The sequence below is a fragment of the Micropterus salmoides genome, unplaced genomic scaffold (assembly GCF_014851395.1).
Source record: "Micropterus salmoides isolate LMB-PRFRI ecotype aquatic unplaced genomic scaffold, ASM1485139v1 Ms_hic_scaffold_4276, whole genome shotgun sequence".
Classification (NCBI taxonomy): Eukaryota; Metazoa; Chordata; class Actinopteri; order Centrarchiformes; family Centrarchidae; genus Micropterus; species Micropterus salmoides.
This window is the reverse complement of record NW_024043680.1, coordinates 730-11,320: the sequence shown is the minus strand read 5'-3', so window position 1 is coordinate 11,320 and position 10,591 is coordinate 730. Positions and strand designations below refer to the sequence as shown.

The 10,591-nt window shown below is 40.9% G+C and overlaps 1 pseudogene; it reads left to right on the top strand.

Moving 5' to 3' along the window:
* Positions 1-1,607: 1,607 nt before the first annotated feature.
* Positions 1,608-10,326, top strand: LOC119887710 (annotated as a pseudogene).
* Positions 10,327-10,591: the final 265 nt, after the last annotated feature.

Genomic DNA, 10,591 nt, shown 5'->3' with positions numbered 1-10,591 from the left:
GGAAAACATTTTCTGCACAACAGAACGAGGTTTATATGAAACATGACGTTTTAGAACCACAAGATGCTACAGTAGCATCTGTACAGAATTAATGACCATCTCTGGCAGCAGAGCAGCTCAGAATTAATTCCATATAAGATGGTGTCACTTGTCTTCCATTTGTAATTAAAGTTGACAAATTGGTTGCTTCTTGTTTGCTTTGTAAGCTGTGAAGAAAAACAAGAACTTACATAAGTGTGACTAATTCAAGTGGTTTCATGTCAGGCGGATGTTTCTCACAATCTTGTTTTGGTTTACCATCGTTAAAAACATGGGTATTGATATCATCTCACCTTTACACATTCACAAGGTTGAAAAATCACTTCTGTTAACATTTCGAATGGACATCTTGACTTTTGATTCTATTTATTAAGTAATACACACACTTTGGATTTGAGTTTGTCTCTCCCTTCTGTACTTCGGTACTGTCCTTTAGTATCCTTTGGGCTCTGCGTAAGCACCTCACCTCACCGATATTACTGATGCTCGGGAGATGGGTACCAATGATCTTCTGAGCAGTTTCACCCGCTGCTGAGCCCTCCGGTCCTGGGCTGTGCACATCCCATGCCAGTTTGTGATGTTTTCAGTCAGGAAACAGAAAACAGAAAATATGTTTTCAGTGTGTGTAGGAGTGTGTGCAAGCTCCATCTCAAGGCTGTGCTGTGGGTAACAGCAATATGTCTTTATGCTCTCTTTTTCACTGTCTACTTCATCTGTCTGTTCTCTTATTTCTCTCTCATTCTATGTAGCTCTCATTATCTCTCTTCTTTTCTTCTGTTCCTTATTGGGTTTGTGAGTCTCTGTCACACAGTTTCTCTTAAAACATGTCAGATTTTTTTTTTTACTTTTTTACATCACAGAATTGGTACATGGAGGCTAAATCTGAAGGTCTAGGTAAAACAGTTGTTAACCTACCAGAAGGCTGTTTGTTACTGTCCTTTCCAAGACAGAACTGATAGTTCGAACACCTTAAATCGACCTGTTTTTGTTCACAAATAATAATCCCCTCCACTGAGCCCAAATGGCATTTCTGTGGTGTCGAGTTATGTCCCTAGTTCCAGCCCATGTCTAACTTAATCCACATTCAGCCTGTTATAATAATGTTCATTTTAATTGATTCTTACCGGATCTGTCAAAAGTCTCTGTGATCTCAGAGTAAGACATGGCCACAAAATAAGCTACTAATGCAGGCTTTAGCCGATGTTGTACTTTAGTGGTGCAAATTTGCAATTCATCCAATGAAACTGGTTTTTTGTTGTCAATCGCCTCACTTGCCTTGGTTAGTAATCCACAAGGCTGAATTTGCCATAGCCCTCCTGCACCAACTGCAACATGCAATAACTTCACACAACCACGAGAGGGCAGAGCGTCCAACCAGCAATCAGCTGCTCTCGTATTCTCACATAAACATGCTGTCTAAACGCGTTCTGGCCACTGGTGAACAACAAAATAGTGTAATCTAACAGGATCTTCATCAACCGGATTTCTGTCGTAAATGTGCGTCTTCTTTTCACTGTGTTGACAAGACCTTGACCGATAAACATCTTTGGACTAAAGAGAGCACGCTTAACTGTCGTGTTTTGATGACGCCATCACTGGGACTTTCCGGATACGTCACTCGGGGCTTCCGAGTTATTAAGCTAGTGTTACCTCTGTGTTCATGTCCCCAGACGCTATAAACGCCCCTTCGTCGCTCGGAGCACATCCCAAACGAGACCATGAAAACGCCAAAGGCCCCCAGCAGCGCCGAAAGGTTTCAATATTGAGACGTCGTCGTCTGGAGCGACGGTAAGAGCGAGAGGCGGAATGTCAACAACGCGGCCCTCCTCGGAATGAGACGAGTCACCGAGCTAACGTGCCCGGAGCAGCCGACCAGCAGGCTCCCTGCGCCCGCCGGGAGGCAGCAGCCGGAGGCCCCCACCGTGGACGAGTTTACAGTGCTAGAGGATAAAGAAGACGAACTGAAATGTGCCAAGCCTCGAGTAGAGCAGGTTTTTAAAGTAACGTTCACTATTATCGGTCTGTTGGACCACACGGGACAGCCGCACGGTAGCAAAACATTACGGCAGATATGGCTGCAGCTCAGAGGAAACAGAGAAGACGTGTCAAATGCAAAGGTGAGGTGCCGTAGTGCTGTTTCACTTACATTTTTTTTTTTTTTTTAAATAAACCAACAGTCCACTGTGACAAGGAGTTGTTTTTAATAAAATATAACACCGAATAACCACCATGCTGGCAGTAACGTTACCGCCCACTGCCTGTTTGTTTTTGGCTGATGAACGGGTGTAAGTTATTAGTGTCCCGTGATTGGCACCAGTCTGTGCTGTTATATCACACATCCCACCAGCATATCTAATTTAGATAACATCAGAGGTGGGGGAGAAGGTCGTATTTAGATTTTTATGTTTGTGTTTTCTTTGTGTTTATTAAATGCTGCACCACACAAAGTGATAACTTTGTTAAAGTTGAAGCTAGGATATGTAGTTAAACAATGAATGTCTCTTCCCCCTTAGCCACCACATCCGCAAAACTGACAGGGTTTTCTTAAACATAATATCACCCACCCCTAATTTAGATCAGATATTCCATGAAATGGAAGCTAAATTCATCGCAATAACAACATTTTTCAGGCAGGTCTCTCATTACTAGACAATCTAAAGAATATCATGATGTGGAAGTCTTAAATTTAAATGAGCAGAATACCTTTAATTTTAATAGACAACTAATCTGAGTTAAAGTCTGTGTTACAAAGTGTATAGTCTTCATTTAGATGTCAAGCAACCATAAGCTAGAGATGACAAGAAAGTAAATAGCTGAGAGTTCAGTTGTCTGCAGTATGAGAAACAATACATTCCTGTAGTCTTTGTTTGTCCCTACCATCAATACCATACATTTATCACAGGAGCTGCAATTTTTTTAAGATAAAGGAAAATGTGTTACAACAAAATGAAGCATTGTGCTGCTACAGAGATACCTACAAATTATTTTCTCCAGATGTATGAAATGCCAAAATTACCATTCCCACCAAAATCATGACTCATATCGCGGTATCTGTCAAAGTAATGATTTGTTTTGTTCAGCCCTATTGGAAATGTATTCTGCCATTTTGTGGATATGTTCACGTATATTACGACATATTGTACAACTCTCTTTCCCAATCATTGTAGAATTTCTATTATTTTGTGGGCGTAGTTATCAAGCACATTATATTGTGCTAGTTTTACTTAAGCAACACTTGATTCCAAATTAATATTTTCTGGCCACACAAACTACTATCTTATAAGATTTTTGGAATTTTGTTTTGTGGATGTCCAAAAGTCAAGGTCCAAATTGAATACCATCTCAAATAGCTTCAAAGGCTCTTTTTTCCACTTGACAATGTTCGGTGTGACTAAATCACATTATCTGACACAAAAGTCAACTCAGAACACAGCCATTAATTTAAAAACCAGCTGAGCTGAGATGCATTTAGAGATAATACACTACATTTACACATGCAAAATAGCTGTCAGCATCTGCAGCATTTTTTAAATTCCTGTGTGATTTCCCATACAAGAGCAATTTTTCACACTTCTGCATCTTGTGTCATTGGTCTTTCTCTTGTGCGTAAGTTGCTCCTCCTGAACCAGCTGTTCCAAGCTCTGCCAGTCAACCGAGAATGCAATGTGGAAATGGTAATTTCACTGCAAGCCCCGTTCAACTCATAAGGAAGACGCAGGAGTCATAAACGGCTTCCTGCATGACCATAGAAAGTAATGTTGGCGCTTCCTCTAGTTTGGGAAATAACTGCCATTATTCCCTCAACATGCTTTCTGGTAATGTAGTTTCAGGGAAGGAAAAATGACACATGGCACATGATTTAAAGTAGTCCTAATTGTTGTTTTCTCTTTCAACGATCTGCCACAGTTTGCAGCTGCTTCTCACAGCTCAGCAAGTCTGCAATGTAAAGCTGTCTGCTTCACTTAAAGAAGGGGCAATACAGTTTGTGACTAACTGACTGTATTTAGTTTTATTTAAAGTTAATCAATGACGTCAGCCAAGTATTTGGTTCTTATACCTGAATATGCCGTCTTTTGCTTTGTAGTGTATTTTGTCTTTGACTAAACAAAAGAGGAGTCTGTTTTTAAAGTAGATTTTAGGTCTCAGAGGTTTCTATGTTAAATGGAGCATAACTGAAACAGAAAGTCTGTTGTCAGATTTCTTTCGGTCAGCACATTACTGCTCTTACTATACTTACTACATATGTGGGTCACTCACTCAGTTTCCCATCTATAACCATAATTATTATGTTATTACATGACATCACCAGACTAATTATTTGCCTGGAACCTCTCAGTACATTTTTGATTTCCAAGGGCCGTTAACAACGGGCGCAGGCTTAAATGCTTCTGGATGCAATTGGATAGACCCACAACCATTCGGCACAATGAAGCGTGTGGTTGGTAAATTAAACTTGTCGATTCCTGTTTAAAGTACGGCAGACACATCTTTCATATCAACAAAAGTGCAGTTGTTTGTTCTTCTTTTTAGAGAAAATATGCCGTCTAGTTCATTTAAATACTGACATGATGGCTGATTCAACAGCAGCAGTTCCACATTAGCAGCAGCCATCTTGTTTGTTTAGGTTGCGTTCCTCTATGCAGTCATACCAGCCCCGCATTAGCTAAAAGGTTGTGTTCCAGGATGGGTTGATATGTCTGAATATGAGGGCGGCCAGACTCATCTGCCAGAGCAAACAAAACATGAGCGCGCAGATTCGTCCGATTCCCAGGCAAGTAATAAGTGACCCTGAACAGAATGAACTACTTGTATTTGGTGTGTGTTTACTAGTACAGTCTCTAACAGTTATCAACCTGAATGCACTTCTTTGGTCATGTGTAATGGGCAATGCAACTGCCTGTCTACATCCACTGCTGTTTCATATAATTGTGAATAAATGGTGAAAGTTGTTGGGTCATGGGACAACTGAAATAAAATATTTTATAATAGAGCGAACAATGAGAAATAGTGCTTGTAAATTATCAATTTTGCATGTTTTTATGTAACTTTTTTATGATATCCCCTTCTACAAGGCTGTAGAACCACTACCCTGGAAATTTGGGAACATTTTTGTTGGGCAGTAGAACAGTTCTTGTGAAAGGGTTGGTTTTCCCAAAATAGCCATGCAAGTAGTTTCTGTGTTTATTTGCCCAGGTTTTGTGTCTGTACCACAATACAATGGAGGTCACTGGAATTTTGTTGTTTGTGTTCACAAAATTGAAAAATGACAAGCAACAATTGTATAAATACTTACTGATAAGCTTTCAACTCATGTACCATGTCATACATAAATATATTGGATGCTTAAAAAAAAAATTAAGTAGATTTACAACAACCCAAGTAGAGCTTGCTTCCAACAAACTGAAACAAAACTAAAAAAACAGATTTCTATTTTTAGTTTGGCTAGTTTGCATTTCTAGTTAAGTACCAGCACCTATATGTTGCACACATGCTGTTATTACAGAGTATCAGCCCTCCCAACTCATTTTACTGGTTGTTGGATTTGAAAAGCCACACCCAAATATTTGTGATCTGTTTCTCTGTGATGTCTGACATCATTTGTGTCATTCTCACACTGCGTCATTGTTGAGTCATTTTACATTCTCACTACTGAGCCTTTCTTTTTTCTTTTTACACATTAAAGCTAAAGAAATGTGACATTGTATCTGTAAGGAAGTTACCGCTCCCACCTGCAGCTGATTCATCCGAACATTTTCCATAGCCAAGATATTCCCTGAATCAGTGACAAGTGTTAAGTTTCAGCATGTGTCAGCTCTACAGAGGGTGCAGGGACATTCTTCTGAACTAAAAGAGCACATACCAGCAATATTGGCACAAACCCTGTAAAATAAATGTATACATTTAATTTTGCTTAACCAAAAAGCCTGTTTGACTTCTGTAGTTTTTACCCAATTATTTTTAGTAGCTAATGTGTTCTTTTTAAAATGAGAGAGAGAGAGAGAGAGAGAGAGAGAGAGAGAACAAGAAGTGGTTCAATGACTTGTTATCACAGTTTTTTTCTTTTTCATGTCATGCAGGAATATGTTCGAGGATTGTGTGACCCCGAACTGCAGAAAGAAGAGAGGTACCCAGTGGACATGCACTGTATTTTTGCTGGTGCCCGGGGCCTCTTCCTGGACAGGCTCATACGGGACACAAGTGCTGAAGTTGTGGTGCGTGAGCCAGGCCGTCTTCGGTTGTTGGGCCGGGCGGAACCCGTAGTGATGGCCCAGAGCAGAGTTCAGCAATTTGTAGCACTATTCCAGGTATGGGTACTAATTATATGTGATCACACAGGAAATTGTGATGGCCATTTTTTTTTTTTTTAACTATTTTCTGACATTAATACACAAATGATTAATCATTGAATAGAGAAATTAATCTGCAGATTAAAAAAATATTCTAAAGCATGACACTATGTGGGACAGGACACTACAAACCTGTGATTGTGTTTGTGTTGTATCCAGGAGAAGCGAAGTCTGCCTAGCGACAGAGAGCCCGCAGTGAAACGAGCGTTCAAGTCCTTTGTGGAAGAAAGGGATGATAAGTACACTATGGAGCTTCTTCTGCTACCCAGTGCCCTAAAGGAGGAGTTACTGGGACTGGCTCATAGCCCCACTACCACCAACACATCCTCCCTGGTTAGTGTATACCTTTTTAAAATGTGATTTATTACAGTGCAGCATAATAACAGCTGTCCGGCTAAAATGTCAAATACCTAGAGTGCCTTTGGATAACTGTGGCAAATTTTGAAAACGCTTAAATGTATCTTCTATGTAGTTGGGGTTATAACCTCCATTCTGTATGATTTCTCAGACAGTGGCCTGTAATAATTTAGGTTTTAAAATGTGAGTTGTCCTATTCCTGTCTTGACCGTGTGATACCTGAAACCTTTGGGAAGTGTACGGGTTCTGCTACGGCTCAGCCACAAATCTACAAAGTCTTAGTTGTAAGATTTAGTGTAGTCATAATTTGCATCTGAGGGAGGATTTATGCTAAAATAAACACATGTATGGTGTTTCAATTGTACGTAATACAGAATGGACATCCTTTCCATTGTGTTGATTAGATGAGTGAAATCTCTCATTGTGACTGAAATTCATTTACATGCTGCTCTTGTCTATGAACCAGACAGGTAGCCAAGGGGTAGGCCCAGGCCTAGCCAGAGTGACCACAGCTAAAATGCCGCTGTTAAGTCCCTTGAGGAGTTGAGGTTCGGAAATATTCTGATTTTGCTGTGAAATAAGAACTGCAATAACTCAGACAAGCTCGGCTTTACCACCATCCCTTTCTACTACAAGTCTGATTTAAGTCAGATTTATCTGCCATCAGTGAGCTGCTCAGTCTAAATTAGAAGCTTACAAGCAAAGCCATGGGCAACAGAGTCGTCGGCACTGTATTAAACCAAATTCACAATGACTCTAGGAATGTGGTTTTTATAAAGAGAAACCGTCAGCAGTGGTATTGGATGTTGATATGCTGTATGTTTAAACAAGGTGTTCCACTCAGAGGACACAGGAAGACAGAGAAAGCTCTAAATGGAGGGAACGTTTTTGGAGTTGTTAAAGTTCATTGCAAAATATGACCCTGAAGGTTCTTGAAGTGCTTAAGCCACTGATTTGAATCTTGGTTTCTGCTTTGATGGTGGTTCTGTTATGTGGGTAAATAGCGGTGTGGTACATCATTTTAAGACAGACATTTAAACATGCAATTTATGTACACTGAGCTCTCACCGCCTTCATTTGTTTTTTTGCTGCCTACACCACTGCTGTGAAGGCCAGTTTGTCCTTGGCCGGAGGATACCTTTTTATATTGGTCACAACAAGGCAGATTGTTATCATTCCTGTTCTATAGAAAACTCTTATCTCCAAGAACATTTCTGAGACTCAACAAAGCCTGAGACATGTGTGACACCTGACATTGTTCTATCAATGTTGTGGCCTGATGTAGAAATTAAATATTACAGAGTGTAAACATAAGGCCATACAAGGTTTTGAGGAAGTTGAGCATTCCCGCGTCTGTTAAAACTAACTGCCATTACATGGTGAAACATTTCAGTGACAAATAAGGACTGTCTGATCTTATGACATAGATGTGTAGTTTCTGTCGTAGCTTTGACAATAGATTTCATTTTAACGTGCATTTAAAAATTTAAGTAGAATTAAACTTACAAACATGTAAATGCTTTGTTTTCTCTCCCAGGTTCAGCTTAACCAGACGCTGTATTCCAGCATGGCAGAGGTCGATCAGGACCGCTCACAGAGTAGCACCCCTGTGACGGAGCTCTCCAACCGCATCCTTGACACCAGCTTTGAAGAGAGAGGGGCCGGAGCAGCATCTGTCATTGGAGGTAGTAAAGCAGGAGGAGTGATGGGCTTATGTCCTGAGGCGGTCCTGCTCAACGGCACTCGGCCCTCACAAGCGGCGCTCATCTGAGAGCGAGACTCGGGACACAAAGAGACAGTATTCTCTGGAGCGGAGGGAGGAGTCGCCGGAGAGAGCGAGAGAGCGGGAGCGACAGAGGGACAGAGAGGGCAGGGGGAGCAGTAGCAGCTGTCGATCCAAAACCCCCTCTGCTTCATCATCCCTCTCCTCTTCATCTAAAGCAAACACGGTTGGCGGTCCGATCATGTTGGACGCCAGTGAAGGAGTCTCAGATGACAGTGAGGCAGTCAGTCCAGAAACCAACCTCCGCTGCTTGGTCAACTTCTTCAGGTAAAGGTCATAATAGTTTGAACTGTTTGTCGTTATTACAGATGTGCTATTAGGGATGGGGCTCATACTGTCATGAAAAACCTGGAAAAGTCATGGAAATTAGTTTCAATAACACTAATCAGGATTGTGATTTTCCCGGATTTCCCGACCTGAAAATGTGACCCGCGTGAATCATGCAGATCTGAAAAATATGTTGCTATGCTGCTCTGTCCTCTCCTCTGTGCATTTGACCGAGGGCGGAGCTCAGTTTGTACATCACAGACAGCAGAGAGGTCACGGTGGAGACAGTGAAGCCACCAATAGTCAGACTGTCCGGTCGCTCTGCGGCCGCTCGAGTAGCTCATTTTACAAAAACAGCAACAAAGATGCATCCAATGCAGCTGAACCGGTGAGACAAGAAAATTGTGAAAAGATAAGGAAGGTTTAGATTTGGCTAGCTGCCCATTTCGCTATATCAGATGCCTTTTCTTGAAACATGTTCAACTTTTCAAAACGTCAATGTGCCATTTTCGTCAGCAGACCTATCTGGATGGGGCTGAATAAAAAAAAAAAATTAAAAAAAAAAGTTTGACGTGCTACAGCAAACTTTTAATGTTGAACTCATTGTTCTGCATTGATGTTGCATTATTGATGAGTTAAACTTATCATTAACACATTAGAGACTATTTTCTTCCACAAGGTTTTGAATGAAAACAACAGCACCATGTTGATGCTCTTGTGTTATGTTTATTTTCCTGCTTTTTTGTCCTATGCCAATCACATGCCTGTTTGATTCCAAAGAAAACACATGACCTCTATCGATTAGTTAGCCTATAAAAAATAATACTGATATACTGCCACATACACTACGCTATAGCATGCGTTGTGTCATCGGTTTACTTGTGGTAGTTGGCCATGAAGCCATGGACATACCTTTTGATTTCAATGTGAGAAATAGTGGTCATTGTCCTGTGTAAAAATTCATGCTAATGTTCAACTGAAGCTCATGAGGTTTCAGCAAACTGAGTTAAGCCAATTTATACTTCTCCATCAATCTTTTTAGTCAACATTTCCTAGTATCCTTATACTTCTCTGAAGTATTGGAGACTGAATTGTGAAACTCTTTTTAGCTCTTCCTGCCAAATGAAGCATTGTTCCAATTTTGTGGTTTCTTCAGAACCATGGGTTATCAGCAGGAAGTGGTGGAGCGTGTCGTCAAGGAGACGGGACAGACAGAAGACACCTTCCTCGTTCTGGAGAAAATTGTTGCGGAAACCAAGCTTCATGAAGAGGGAAAGTAGGGGGAAAAGAAAGACAGTCGAACTCTGTACGCTCCTCAGACACTCCCTCCTCATCGTCGTCGTCCTCTTCTACGGTCTCTCGTTTCAGAGAGAAGGAGCGTGAGCTGAGTCGAGTATTAGTAGACCCGGGCAGGTCCAAAGAGAACATTAAGCCCAACCAGCATGGTGGCAGCAGTAACGGTCTGGGCCATCGAAGGCAGTGCAGTGGCAGCGAGACCAGCACTCAGCAGGTACACCCCTTCACTGAAAGATTGTTGCTTCTCAGTGTTATTATTTATTTTTCTTTGATAAAACACTCAAATTTAATGTGGGAAAGACTGTGAGATGAGGGGAACCAAATCTCCATTTTTAAGTTCCTGACTGTGTTTAAAGGGTTTGAAATCACAGAGAAATTCAGTCTAGATGGTGTCAAGAAATTTCAGATAATATAACTTGAAGTACTTTACCAGTTTTTTTTTTCATCTCACCTGTGAAATCCTCGTTTAATCTGTCACCTCACTTTACATCTCTCATATCTT